Here is a 15646-nt window from a genome sequence, read left to right on the forward strand (position 1 = left end):
AGAAATTGAGGAAGACACAAAGAGATGGAAAAATATTCCATGCTCATGGATTGGAAGAATTAATATTGTGAAAATGTCAATGCTACCCAGGGCAATTTACACGTTCAATGCGATCTCTATCAAAATACCATGGACTTTCTTCACAGAATTGGAACAAATAATCTTAAGATTTGTGTAGAATCAGAAAAGACCCCGAATAGCCAGAGCAATATTGAAAAAGAAAACCAGAGCCGGGGCATCACAATGCTGGCTTTCAAGTTGTACTACAAAGCTGTGATCATCAAGACAGTGTGGCACTGGCACAAAAACAGAGACATAGATCAGTGGAACAGAATAGAGAATCCAGAAATGGGCCCTCAACTCTCTGGTCAACTAATATTCAACAGAGCAGGAAAAAATATCCGCTGGAAAAGGGATAGTTTCTTCAATAAATGGTGCTGGGAAAATTGGACAGCCACATGCAGAAGAATGAAACTAGACCACTCTCTTTCACCATACACAAAGATAAACTCAAAATGGTTGAAAGATCTAAATGTAAAACAAGAATCCATCAAAATCCTAGATAAGAACATAGGCAACACCCTTTTTGAACTTGGCCACAGTAACTTCTTGCAAGATACATCTAGGAAGGCAAAGGAAAGAAGCAAAAATGAACTATTGGGGCTTAATCAGGATAAAAAGCTTCTGCACAGGAAAAAAGAGTCAACAAAACTAAAAGACAACCTACAGAGTGGGAGAAGATATTTGCAAATGACCTATCAGTTAAAGGGCTAGTATCCAAAAATCTATAAAGAACTTATCAAACTCAACACCCAACAAGGAAAAAACACAATCAGAAAATGGGCAGAATACATGAACAGAAATTTCACCAAAGAAGACATAGACATGGCCAACAAGCACATGAGAAAATGCTCCGCATCACTTGCCATCAGGGAAATACAAATCAAAACCACAATGAGATACCACCTCATACCAGTGAGAATGGCTAAAATTAACAAGACAGGAAACAGCAAATGTTGGAGAGGATGTGGAGAAAGGGGAACCCTCTTGCACTGTTGGTGGGAATGTGAACTGGTGCAGCCACTCTGGAAAACTGTGTGGAGGTTCCTCAAAGAGTTAAAAATAGATATGCCCTAAGACCCAGCAATTGAACTGCTGGGGATTTACCCCAAAGATACAGCTGCAGTGAAACACTGGGACATCTGCACCCCAATGTCCACAATGGCCAATGGGAATATAATAGTGGAAGAAATTATAAGGGAAAGGAGGGAAAATGAGTGGGAAAAATTAGAGATGGTGACAAAACATCAGAGACTTCTAACTCTGGGAAATAAAGGGTAGCAGAAGGGGAGGTGGATGGGGGGATGGGGTAGCTGGATGATGGGCACTGAGGTGGGCACGGATGGGATAAGTCGAACTTCACTATAAATAAATAAATAAATAAATAAATAAATAAATAAATAAATAAATAAAGGCAAATCAGAACCACACACATACACACACACAAATCCTATTTAAGCCCATCTAATAAGTAAAAATTAAAAAGTCTAAAAATGTCAAAAGTTAGCAATATTTAAAGCAACAGAAATGTACACACTGCTGGTGGAGGTGTGAATTTGTGTGACTGCTTTGGGAAACGATTCAGCATTACTGCATACTTGTGTATTACATATACACATATCCCACAATCCTAAGTATCTATATACAGTTTTCTCTTGGCAAGCTACAGCAAAATACCTGTATAGTAACTCATAATAACATTTTTTTTAATGGGGGAATAAAGGAAACCAGTCCCTTTAGTCATACCAGTAGCTAGGGAGACAAATTGGAGAATTTTTAATCAATAAAATGCTGTAGAAATAATATTAGCAATAGGAACTAATTATAGGTATCCCCATCAATACAGATAAATCTTGACTGCCCTCCAAATTCCACTGCACCCATTGCAGCAACCACGATGCCCAAACAAAAGAAGCAAAATCAGCATCAGCCACCACCACCGCAGCAGCCCCCACTGACAGAGCAGGAGAAGACTGGAGATGAGGAGGATGGGAGTCCCATTGGACCACCCAGCCTTCTGGGCCCTCCTACCATGGCCAATGGAAAGCCTGGTGACCCCAAGTCAGCTCTTCACAGAGGTCCTCCAGGATGGAGGGGACCAATGATTCCACCATTGCTGAGCCTCCCACCTCCTCCAGGGGCAGAGGCCCAATTCAGGGAGGCCTGGGCCCCAGGTGTGGCCCATATGGTCGTGGCTGGTGGGGGGCCAATACTGAACCTCGTTTTCCTGCACCAGGCCATGGAGGTCCTCCAGAGGAGGCTTTCACAAAGAGCAGAGAAATCCCCGAAGGCTCAAAGGTTGGTCTCTTATCAAAAATACCTGCCTGCCCAAGGATGGCCCCCAAGTTATGGAAGACAAATCCAACTGCCCTGTCTGCCAACACTTTGCCAAAAAGGGCCACTGTCAATATGAGGACCTCTATGCCTTCTACCACCCAGGCATCAATGGACCTCCTCTGTGACATTGTGCCTTCCCATCCAGGCTGGAAGGAGCCCTCTGATCTAGTGGCCATATTTTCCCTGTGGCCCTTTGATGGCTACTATGAGGCTGTTCCACCCACCACCCTCAGTGACACCCACCCCCATCTGCCACCTCCCCCATTTGGGGTCCAGAGTTGTGTTTCATCACTGGTGCCCAATATGTGGGCTTTCTTCTGATCCAGCCTCCAGAGACTCACCTTCAGGACCCCACCTTTGCTCTCTTCAACTGTCTCCTGGATCCTCTTCCCCTTTGCTGATTGACTGCTGGACAGGAAACCTCTTTGGTCCTGTTTCTTGTGCATCTGTCCACCCAGCCCTTGGTACTGCCCTCAATTCCTAGGAGCCATGGAGCAGTTTCCTATTATTTCCTTCTTCTAGCTGCTTGTTTTAAGTCCTTTTTATGTGACAAACCCTACCCCCAAAGTTGCCAGTTGCTGTGAAACTCACCAGGTTGACCTGGGGTCAAGTACAGATGACTGGTGCAGAGTTACTCCCTGAAAGGCCACTCTCCCTGCTTTTGGATTTTGTAGATACTGCATCAGTAGCATGATCTCCACCACTCTGGTCTGTAATCACTGTGCTTTGTGAAACTGTGCATCCCCTCATACATAGCCTTTCTCAGTGTCCGTGGCATCATTGTGACTTCCCAACACTAGAGTAAGTTTTTCCACCAACATGAGTGAGGCTCTTGATGCCCTCTAGACTTTCCACACCTCCCAACATAGAAGAATTGTGAAACTTTCCACAAGACTGCCTCCCTGGTCTCCCCATTCTTCTGGTGTCAGTTTTTCTGGGTTTGATACAATCCCATGAAATGTCCTCTAAAGCCTCTTATAGGCTATTCAATCTTCTCTCCAGCCCACTTTAGTTAGAGTACGTCTTTGTGAGGCCACCAGCCCTTTCCTCTGAATTCTGTGAATCTCCACCTGGCCTACTCTTGGGTGAAACCTGGACAGTACTGTTGCCCTTATCTAACCTTCTTCCCTACATCCTTGGCACTGGTTGTTTTCTGTGAAAACGGCAGTGAATAAGTTCGGTTTTGCACTGGCCCTCAGGAAATGGGTCAGGACTTGTGTGGGCAAGAGGGAAGGATGAGAGCCCTTGGAGAACTGAGAATGAATTTTTTTTTCTTTTTAACATTTTTTATATTAGTAATAAATGCAGTGGAAACAAGCAAAAAAAAAAAAGAGAGAGAGAGAGAGAGAGATAAATCTCCAAAAACAACAAAACTCATCAAACTACAAGTCAAGAGGACTACATATGGTATTTCTTATACATAAAATTCAAAACCTGTAACATTCAACCACTAACTTTTATATATTTAAACAAAACAAAAGAATAGCAATTCAAAATTAGGCATTATTAGCTTCCTCTGAAAGGCCAGCACCTTCAAAAGTCCTGAAATATTCCATATCTCTTTTTTTAAGATTTTGTTTATTCATGAGAGGCAGCGACATAGGCAGAGGGAGGGGCAGGTTTCCTTCAGGGGAGCCTGATGCAGGACTCGATCCCAGGACCCCAGGATCATGACCTGAGCTGAAGGCAGATGCTCAACCACTGAGCCACTCAGGTGTCCCAACATTCCATATCTTAAACTGAGTAGTATGTGTGTTATGGTGTTACTCTTAATATTTTCCATATATATAGTAGTATTCCTTTGTACCTGCTCAGTATTTAATAAAAATAATTTATATGGCATTAATAACACTTAGCTACCCTACATGTTGAGATATGGTGGTATTGTCTGACGATGTTGAAATGTTGTAATCTGTTAATTTAATCATATGTAAAAATGATGAATATATAAAAACACACATCTCATGTTAGATGTACAATACAAATAATGTGTCTCATCATTTGTAATGATTAGACCATGAGCCGGGAGAGCTTTGCTCAGGAAATGGAAGAATGGATTAAAACAGGAGAGAGGCCCATTTATTAGAGAAATGAAATGTGAACACAAGAGACAACTCTAGAGAAATGCACTGAGTTCTGGAATAGTTAGAGGTGCTGTGCTCTAGAAGGGGAGAAGAACCAACTCAGATGAAAAACCAGCCACTCAGGAAATGCCCCAGCTTTGCTCTCATGGCAACCAGGTTTGAGGCCTAGGAACAGTGATCCTGCAAAGGGAGAGGAATCTGGGGAGACCAGCAGTAAAACAGGAAAAAGTTAGAATGTAAAAGTAGGCTATCCATAGAGGCAAGGAGGAGAAAAGCATAAGCTAGAAAGAGTCAGAGTGCTATACAGAGCTCTCCTATGTTAGATATCTATGGCACTTTCAATCAATAACTGCCACATAACCATGTGGGGAAGGAAAACAGGAAAGTATTCAGGTAATTTGTCAGGCTATAGTCTGTGAAAAACAAAAAAAACATAGGCAGCACACCAGTGGCCTTGGCTAACCAATGAGTTCTGGTTGGTCTGCTTTCAAGGTGTTGTCAGGATTTTGGGGGGTTTTGTTGTTTTAATTTGGATAAGTCACCAACATTTAAAACCCAGATTTCTAATTTGAGCTGAAACCAGAAGGTATGGCAGCACAAGGCCTGGATGAGTAACAGCCAACAGTCAGCCAGAATGGAGTAGTCACTGCCTGTTTTGGTGTGGTAGTGCTGTGTGGCTCACCGACACCCAGGTAACACCACTGGCTTGGGGTTACCAGCTATTCCCTGTGTTAGTGGAGTAACCTTGTCTGTACTTTTGGGAAAACAACAGAGATGATCATAAGTACAAAAATGAGTCTCTGAGGCGGGTGCTTAGAGGTTGAAAGTGAATAGTAGCCTTTCACCCTAAAAATGGGAGAGGTAGGAATAGGCTGTGTTTGAATTCTCTCAATTTGTCTGAGTTTTAATTTTGTGTGCATACATTTATCATTTCCATTCTACCAAGAGCAATAAAATCAGAATATGTAATTATATAATAGTTTCATTTTTGAGCAGTTCAATGACCTTTTACATGTTTCATTTTTCTTATTATTATTTGTTTCCACCTTACTAGCATCTGACCTGAGCAGCTGCTCTTTGCGGGGGCTGTCATTGATGACTACAAGCTGGTGACCAGACACAGGGAAACATGTAAAGCAGCAACTCAGCAAACCTGCGATCTACTTGGAAAAAAAGTCACTGCCAGCCCAGCCTAGTAGGCAGCCATGAGGAACAAGGAGGTTCTGGAGTTATGATGTAGGACAGAGGGATGCCTGAGTGGCTCAGTGGTTGAGTATCTGCCTTTGGCTCAGGTTGTGATCCTGGGGTCCTGGGTTGAGTCCCCTATCAGGTTCCTTGTGAGGAGCCTGCTTCTCCCTCTGCCTATGTCTCTGCCTCTCTTTGTGTGTCTCTCATGAATAAATAAATAAAATCTTTAAAAACAAAAAAACAAAAAAAAATGTAGGACAGAGCAAGGATCTAGGAACTATGATAATACTGACTAAGCACATGTCAAACCAGAGCTGCCTGAAGAAGGTACAGTAATGTTCGGGTCTTTCAAGACATACAAACACATCTAGCATTCAGTAACCTAAAACCATGATAAGTTCATTCCTAGAGGTGACAAAACTATAGAAAACCACCTAAGAACATATCAGGGCCAAGAAGAAAGGAGAATGAGGAGAGGCAAATACAAATGATCACGCCTTGTTGGTAATATCTCCTTCCTGATGCAGTATATTAGTATAAACTCAGACTTTTGGGGTGACCCAGAAACCCAACAGGTGGTTTTGATGGACTGTTTGCATTTCAATACTTGTCTTCCCCTTGCTAGGAGATTCCCAAGTTTATCTACAGAAGCCCATATCCACTTTAAGGGGCCCTGCACGGTAACGCCATAAAACAGAGAACAAGAGGAATACTTTCTCCCACAAACTAACTTCTCCATGGTTCTACATTAGGCACTTACAAAAATTCCAAAGAGTTGTATCATCGTTCATTATATTAAGGCAAGAAAGTATGTAGAACATCTAAGTCTGGAGAAGCATCAGAGTCAGAAGGTATTTCTAGAAGTTGAAAGAATGCACTTACTGGAACACATGCTGCAGTGGTCAAGCCAGCAACAGCATGATTATATGGCTACTGACAGGAAGAGAAAACCGTATGAAGAATCAGAAGACTTAACCTGTAATCTATATCCAGCTCTGCCACAGAATAGCCAAGCAATCTTGGGCAAGCCACTTCATCTCTCTGAACATCAGTTTAAACATCCATAAAATACGAATCAGAAAAACTGAGCCATGTACCTACCAAGGTTGTTAGAGGATCCAATAAAATAAAGCATGAGAACACGTTTCAGAAGGACACAAAATGTTTCACTCATGTAAAAGAATATTAGGGGACCATTTTAGATGATACTTTGCGCTCATGCCAGGTTCACTTAGGTTACTTGATAGGAAAGCACACAGTAGGTACAGAAAATCCCAATATCAATCGTCCCAGGGAAGACTACAGTCATAAAATATGTGATGGTTAATTTTATGTGTCGACCTCACTGGCCACAGAGTGTCCAGATTAAACAGTATTTCCAGGTATGTCTGTGAGGGTGTTTCAGGATGAGACGAGCATTTGAATAGATGGCCTCAATAAAGTAGGTTGCACTCCCCAGTGTGGGTGAGCATCATCCAACCCACTGAGGGTCCAAACAGAACAAGAGGCAGGAGGAGGAGGAATTCATCCCTTTTTTTCTCTCACTGCTTGAAATGAGACATCTCATCTCATCTTCTTCTGCCCTTGGACTGGAATTTACACCGTTGACTCCCTGGTTCTTCAGGCTCAGACTGAACTATACCAGCAGATTTCCTGAGTCTCCAGCTTGCAGATAGCAAATGCAAGTACTTCTCAGCTTCCATAACCACACAAGCCAATTCTGCATAAATCTCTCCCCTCCCACTCTGCCTCATATCTATCTGTACATACACACACACACTTACTATTTTAAATATATTTCCTATTAATTCTGTTTCTCTAATGAACCCTGACTAATACAATAGTCAACACTCAAATCCTTGGTTAATCCATTCAAAATAGATGAATGAGGAGTGGAACTGGACATCATCCTTCTGAAGTAATCTTGCCTGGCAATGAGTACTCACAGCCTCACCAACTCACAGCATGACAGGCCTCCTGCCATTGCCCATTTCCTACCACATCAAAACCTACACATCCACTAAATATCATGCAAAGCACTTCTGAAAAAAAGGTATTGATTATATTTCTCTTAATTAGATCTCTTGTGGTTTGAAAATTTTACAATCCAGTTTGGATGTGGAGCCAATAGCAATCACATACCTAGTCTGAAACCTTCATCAAGCATTTCAGAAGTCCTCAGAATAACTGTGACTCTTTTAACAAAGTCAGACAGCACAGTATCTAGCTAGACTAGACCTTAGGAAGAATTATCAATTGAAAACAAAAAAGAATTTTTAAAAAACATGGTTCCTGTTCGGGTGTTGGCTTTCAATCTATTATGTACTTTGCCCAAGATAGTTTAAGTGCTTTGATTAAAACACTGACAAACACAAATATTTTTTTAAAATTTTTATTTATTTATGATAGTCACAGAGAGAGAGAGAGAGAGGCAGAGACACAGGCAGAGGGAGAAGCAGGCTCCATGCACCGGGAGCCCGACGTGGGACTCGATTCCGGGTCTCCAGGATCGCGCCCTGGGCCAAAGGCAGGCGCTAAACCGCTGCGCCACCCAGGGATCCCACAAATATTTCAAATGATCCGTATTCTCAAATATTTGTTGCATAACTGAAGTTTTAGATATTTTATTTTTTTTTAAGATTTTATTTATTTATTCATGATAGAGAGAGAGACACACACACAGGCAGAGGGAGAAGCAGGCTCCATGCAGGGAGCCCAACATGGGACTCAATCCCAGGACTCCAGGATCACACCCTGGGCTGAAGGCAGGCGCTTAAACCACTGAGCCACCCGGGTTGCCCTAGATATTTTATTATTCAATATTTTGTTATGTAAAAGAATACATGTGAAACATACATATGCTCTGAAACATAATAACAAAAAGAGTACACATAAACCCAACATCCATTTTAAGAAATAGAACTTGTTTTAGTAATAGGAGGAGAGGGAATAAAAGTAATGATTCAGGATCTTGCAATTCCTGAAGGCCGTCATTGCAAACATCAGAATTCTGGGCAAATCCTCAAGTGGGTGAAAATTGTTTGCTCACACTCACTTTACTTTTCTTTTTCCTTTCCAACGGTATATGCATTTTAAAATACAAAAGGCCAGATGGAGGCATGCCTAAATCAAAGGAATGGCTCTCTATTGACAGCACTCAGACACCAGGAATGGACCAGGTGGTAAGATATCTTTGCACAAGAAACCCTCTTCTACATTAGCAACTACCACTTTTATCTACTAAGAAAACCAGTAAACAAAAACTTTGTGGGCAAAAACTCTGTAGGTGACATAACTCTAAAATTCAGGTATCTTCAAGTTTAAACATTATGAACTGAGAGCCAAGCTAAAAACACACAACTCAGTCAAGTATTTACATTTCCCTTATCTGCGGGGAATATGCTCCAAGATGCCTAATGCATGTCTGAAACCATGAAGAATACTGAGCCCTACACATGCTATGCTGTTTCCTATATGTAAATACCTATGATAAAGTTTAATTTATAAACTAGTCACAGTAAGAGATTAATAATAATAATAAAATAGAACAATTACAATATATTATAATAAAAGTTATATGAATGAGAAAGAAGGGCTCTCTCACTCCCTCAAAATATCATACAGTACTCACCTTTCTTCTTATGATGGTGTGAAATGATACAATGCCTAGGTGATAAGATGAAGTGAGGTGAATGAAACAGGCATTGTGATGGAGGATTAGGCTACTACTGTAGACCTTTTGACCATTCATCAGAAAGAGGATCATCTGCTCCTAGATGACAGTTGATCGTGGGTAACTGAAACTGCAGAAAGCAAAATCATGGGTAATAGGGGACTACTATATTCTAAAATCTTGACTCGCAAACTACTTTCCTTAAAAGATAAGTCAACTTACTACCAGCTGCAGTAAGTTACAGAGAGACAATACTGAGGTACAACCCTGACTTGGGTTCTATACATTTTCACTCTGTTCCCAGCCATGGATAGCAACATACTTAGGTCTTTTTTTAAAGTGAACACATCTAGATCACATGGAGTGCTCAGAGTGGCTCTACCAGCCTTAACTGTTTCACCAGTTCTAGCTCCATGTAAAGGAGACACCACCAAACTCCATAATAGTCTGTCAGTACATAGATCTTAGTGCCATAGAAGATCCAATAGACTACAGGCAAAATTCAACCTGCATGATGTTGGGAAATTCATCACTCTTGTGCACTCTTAAATTTCCTCATCAGAAACATTAGAGGACAAGACCAGTTAAGTTCTCAAGTCCATTCCAATCCCCAAATTCTGAAACTGCCTCTGATTCTAACATTCAATCTATCTGTTAAAAGAAATGATTTTGTGCTGTCCTGAAATCTTAGAGGAAAGAAAGCTTCCACCATGACGGCCTTGCAATCTATTCTAATTTAATCCTTCTCTTTTCTAAATTCCAAGGGGTCTGTGGATTCTCTTTGAGATTAGAAATAAATGCTCCTCCAACATGAGTTAAAACCTAAAACAAGAAAAGGAAGCTATGTTAAAAAATCTGGCATCCTTATGATGAATTTTTCCCCAAAAGAAAAACAAAGTCTACCTTTTTTGTTCCACTTGATATATACATACAATATATATATGTATATATGCAATCAATATAAGTGCCTCTTCTGAAGCTTATTGGTGTGGTAAAATCACTTTTTACTAGGCCTCATACTAAAAACTAATTAACTGTACTCTCAAGACCCTTCAATTTTAAGTAATTTTATTCTACTAAGAGAAAATGTTTCTCCTAAGTCTTTCTTAGGAGTGTCAAATCTTTTTCACAATGAATACCTTTAAACATATTTTCAATATCAGAAAATAGACTTTAAATATAATTTACAGAATAATTTCTCACTAAATTTGGAATAATTGAACTTATTCCAATGAAAGACAAATGTCTCCTTCCTTCCTAACCCATTTCCTTCCCTATCTCAACTAAGTGCATACATACTATGGGGGAAGAATGTTCCCACCAAACCTCTGCTGTAGGTGTGAGAGAAGAGAGATCCAGCTAACTACAAATATTTCTCACTCAAACTTCTGATATTTTTATATCAGACGCCTTCTCCCCCAACCATGAAAATTTCAGTTCACATTACCATTGAGCCACTCATTAATAGTACTTAGAAAACGTGAATGAATCCAAAACAAAGGTGGATTCCTTCTCAACCAGGCCCACATTCAAAAAAATGGTGTCACATTAAAAAAAATTAAATTTGACACCCGTAAAACAGAGAAAGGCAATTTAAATAATTAATCCAGCCCCTTGAAAGATGCCAAAGGTATCACTATACATTATACTCAACAATACTTCCAAACACCTGTGTGTATGAGTAGCGCTCAGTACAGAATGGTTGCACCAGCCATTCTCCAAGTCTTACTTTTGGGCCCACCCACAAATAGTTCCTCAACTTCAGCCCAATTTGGGTCTTCTTCCCCAACTCAGGGATTTCTCTGAGCTAAGCCTTTCTTCCAATACTAATTCTTCACTCTTTCCAACATAAATCTGATGCAAATTTAGCCTTTCTTCGTTCTTTTTGACTCCCATTTCTATCCATTATGCTTTCAACCAATGCCCAGACCCATTGCTTCTACTAATAGCAAAAGATCCTATCAATTCAGGAGATGAGGGAACAAAAAAATGAGTATTCATAAACCACTGTTTTCAGTCAGGTCATGAGGAATGAACAGTGGCTGGTTATGATCTCTATGAGCACTTCACATAGATTCCCATCCCTTTCTACACTTTCTCCTGTTTATATGGGGCTTAAACAATTAAGTTATTACCAATCAGGTGCACCTGCAAGACTCTGAGAATAAGGAAGAAGCCATTTTCCTGCTGCTATTGCTACTGACCAAAAGGATCAAGGGGACTTGAGATTTGGGGGCCAGCTCAGGATTCCCAGGTAGGATAGGCAACTGTGGCAGCAACAGAAACCATAGCTGGAGTAGTTTCCTGATTGGATTCTAGCCACAATCTAAACCTTTGAAATCAACAGGCAAAAGGCAGCACCCTGACTTCTGCTCCTCCAGGACTCCAAATCTCTAATACCATATATTAAATCCTTTCTAACTGAAATCTCTAGAGCAGTTTCTGCGCTCTAATCTGACTGGATCAATATTAGGGTTTATAAAGAACACAAAGCAAAAGGCAAGGAAAGAAGAGCAGAGATTTTTCTGCAGGCATTTGGGCATAAAAAGAACTGTGACAAAGTAAAGTTGGCATTCGCCAACAGGAAAATGCAAATCAAAACCATAATGAGGTACCATTTCATACTCACTAGGATGACTAGTGATAAAAGTCTCTAAATTTGACTGCAAAACTAGAAACCATAAACAAAAATAATGAGTAATTTGACTACATAAAACTTTTAAAAGACCTATATAACCAAATAAAAGCCATATAACAAGGTTCAAAGCAAACCATAAACTGGGGGAAATATTTGCAATATACATGGCAAAAAGGTAATCTCCTTCAGCTTAAAAAAAATGCCCACAATTTAAAAACTAAAAGCCTTATGTTCCAAAAGATATTTGAACAGAGGATATGAATAGGAAATTGACAGAAAAAAAAATCCCAGTATACAGGGAAAAAATAATACAAATCAAAGAAACCACAACATACCACTTTCACCCATTAAACTGTTAATTTTTTTTTCTAGGAGCTAATAGTATCTACATTTTGGGGAGGAAGGAGAGAAAGGGATATGCTCACATCTTTAGAGAAGGAAATTTTACTCTACATATCAAGTTTATCTGCCTTTTGGCCCAGTAATTTTATTCCTAAAAATGAATTCTAATGAAATATTGTTTATAAAATTTTTAAAAAACTATATACCAGCCAAAAATCCATCAATGTATGCATTAGGAAGAATATCCTATAAAAGAACATCTATTGATATAAAAGGTAGATGCTATATTACTAAATGAGAAAAGGTATACTACAAAAACATACACAGAATATAATTTGTTGAGAGAGAAAGAGCAAGGGACCCTGTGTGCAAGAGAGAGGTCCCATGGGGAGGAAGAGAGAATCCTAAACAGACTCCATGTCCAGAGCGGGCATCATCTCACGACCCCAAGATCATGACTTGAGCCAAAATCAAGAGTTAGTTGCTTAACCAACAAAGCCGCTCATAAGAATTCGAATCTCAAAGCCAGAACATAATTCTTTTTTTTATTTTTATTTTTTTCAGAACATAATTCTTATAATCAGAGAACATTCATAATAATAGCAGTAGTGGGCAGCCCCGGTGGCGCAGTGGTTTAGCGCTGCCTGCAGCCCAGGGCGTAATCCTGGAGACCCGGGATGGAGTCCCACTTCCGGCTCCCCGCATGGAGCCTGCTCCTCCCTCTGCCTGTGTCTCTGCCTCTCTCTCTCTCTCTCTCTCTCTGTCTCTATGAATAAATAAATAAAATCTTTTAAAAAAATAATAGCAGTAGTAATAACTGACACTTATAAACACTCATTAGTTGTTTGGCAGTGTTTTAAATCCACAGCATATATGAACTACCTCATTTAATTTTCACAACAATGCTATGAAACAGTTACTACTACTATCTGTATTTTATAAGTGAGGAAAATGAGGCAGTAAGAACACAAGTAAATTGCCCAAGACAAAACAGTGTTTGGACCCAGTTGACCAGACTTCAGCTCCAACAACCTTAACTGCAATGCGAATTCTGAGTTATACAGATTATTAGACTAGAGTAGATTAACTGTCAGTTTTTAGTAAGAAATTCCCCCAAATATTAATAATGTTTGCTTCTGAGAAATATGATTATGGGTGATATTTATTTTCTTATGTTTATTACCTATATTTTCTACATTTTGTTTTTTTTTTAAGATTTTATTTATTTATTCATGAGAGAGGCAGAGGGAGAAGCAGGCTCCATGCAGGGAGCCTAACGTGGGACTCGATCCCGGGTCTCCAGGATCAACGCCCTGGGCTGGAGGCAGGCGCTTAACCGCTGAGCCACCCAGGGATCCCCTATTTTCTACATTTTCAATAAGAAATATTAACTTTCATAAAGAGGAAGCAGACATGTGTTCCTATAACCCATTCTTTCCAATCCTTTCCTATCAATAGGTAAGAAGATAATTGTTCTAAAAACCACTCTTATTTCCACCAAGAGAAAGACCAGTCAGAGAAAGCCAACATATTATTTTAAATATTTGCTACCTAATCTTAAAAGCAAGGAAGTCTACCCTCCTGGATTTTAGTGTTCTCTTTCACAGGAAGAAGTAAAGGTGAACATAAGTGAGGAGGGAACAGGAGAAATGAGCTGGGGACATGGTTTTAATCTGTCATGAGCTAGTAAAAACTTTGTCTCCTTACAGAAGTTGTTTTATTTATCCATTCATTCTAAAACTTAAATTTAGAAGTTTAGAAATTATATTAAAATCAAAATGGATCAAAGGGCCAGATGTTGCAGGCAGGATGACTAATCAAACAGAGCCTGGGTAATGTGCTCCACGCCTTGCTCAATGGGAAGTAATTACTCTAACATTAGCTTTACAGTGTTTAAACAACCATTTCATTATATTTTTTTTCTATGCTGATTAAATTTTCTCGGCATTTCAAATGCATCATTACATCTGCATTGCATTTAGATAATGCACAGCATTGCTACCCATTAAAAAGTTCCTTTTTTTCATCACCTTAATAAATCTAATTTGGCTTTATTTGCATAAAGTTTGATAAAGAGTGATTAGTCCTCTTATGAATAGCATACCTTGAATGGAAAACATCCCATCTATCACTTGGCCAAAACAGTCATTCACAAAGTTATAAGCATAACCACCTAAAAGCATATGTGGTAAAAGAAAAATTGTAGCACAAATGTCATTGTAGAATTACTGTCCATGCTTTCTATGATTGCTGAGAGGTGGATATGATAATCATGGGACCATCTAAGCCACTCTCCTTCTTGTTCCTAAATAGATAGCCTGAGGAATTATAACAGAGAACAACACCACCAAGAATAATAAACTCATATTTTTAGCCTTCTATTTCGATATTCATTCACCCTCAACACATGGCTAGAGACCCAGGACATTTTAGCCCTTGCCCAAGTAAATGGGCTGTAAAGAAATCTCAGGAAGACATTAGCTAAGATGAAAACCTCAGCTAGGGTATCAAATGTGCCAGGCAATCACTTATCAAAACTCAAACTATGCTAAGTTCTCAGGAGAACTTTTTTAAGCATTGCAAATAAATGGATTGTGTTGGTGACTACAATGTGGTGACATTGATTCTGCCTTTTGAACTCAGGGCTTGGTAACAGAAACTCAAAATCACTATACAAGTGCCCTTGGAAATCAGAAGAGGAAAACAGGAGGTCCTAAAGAGAAAGAGAACATCAATTGAAGTCAATTCACCATATTCTGCATTTGCACTAGAGATGCTGATACTGACAATGGAATAGGGAGAGCAACCCCTCAGTTAACCCCTTAGACTTAACCCCTCAGTTAAGTCTTGGGACAGAATGAAGCATTGCAAAAACAAATTCCCCCAAGTGTTTGGATTCTCCCTCATGAGTTAACGATTCACTGTGCAATTCTATGTTGTTATTCACTCACTGAAACAAATCACCAGTATTCACTTCCATAGTGGGGAAAAAAGACCCTGTGAATTGCAGAATTTACTAAGAGCAAGTTCAAAGTCATATATTCATAGCCCTGAACCTTCCCCTCCCACACATCTCTCTCTTCTGTTCCTCCTTCTCCACCACTTCCCCTAGTCCTTGAGGACCCCCATGGGGCCTCTGTCTACAACTCATTTCAGAGTTCTGTCTACTCCACTTCATCCCATCCCTTGCTGAATAATATGAATCCTAACACATTGACAGTAATCACAAAGTTCTCTACTCAATTTTGTGGAGCTTAATGACCAGTGATGGGCAAGGGTGTCAGGACAGGCTGTATACTCTTAAATGATAAAACCCGTTACATA

At 39.8% G+C, this 15646-nt stretch overlaps 1 pseudogene; it reads left to right on the plus strand.

Annotated features, from left to right (window-relative positions):
* Positions 1 to 1927: 1927 nt before the first annotated feature.
* Positions 1928 to 2522, plus strand: LOC112659592 (proline-rich protein 3-like; annotated as a pseudogene).
* The last annotated feature ends 13124 nt before the right edge of the window (positions 2523 to 15646 follow it).

This window comes from Canis lupus, chromosome 11 (genome assembly GCF_003254725.2).
Source record: "Canis lupus dingo isolate Sandy chromosome 11, ASM325472v2, whole genome shotgun sequence".
NCBI lineage: Eukaryota > Metazoa > Chordata > Mammalia > Carnivora > Canidae > Canis > Canis lupus.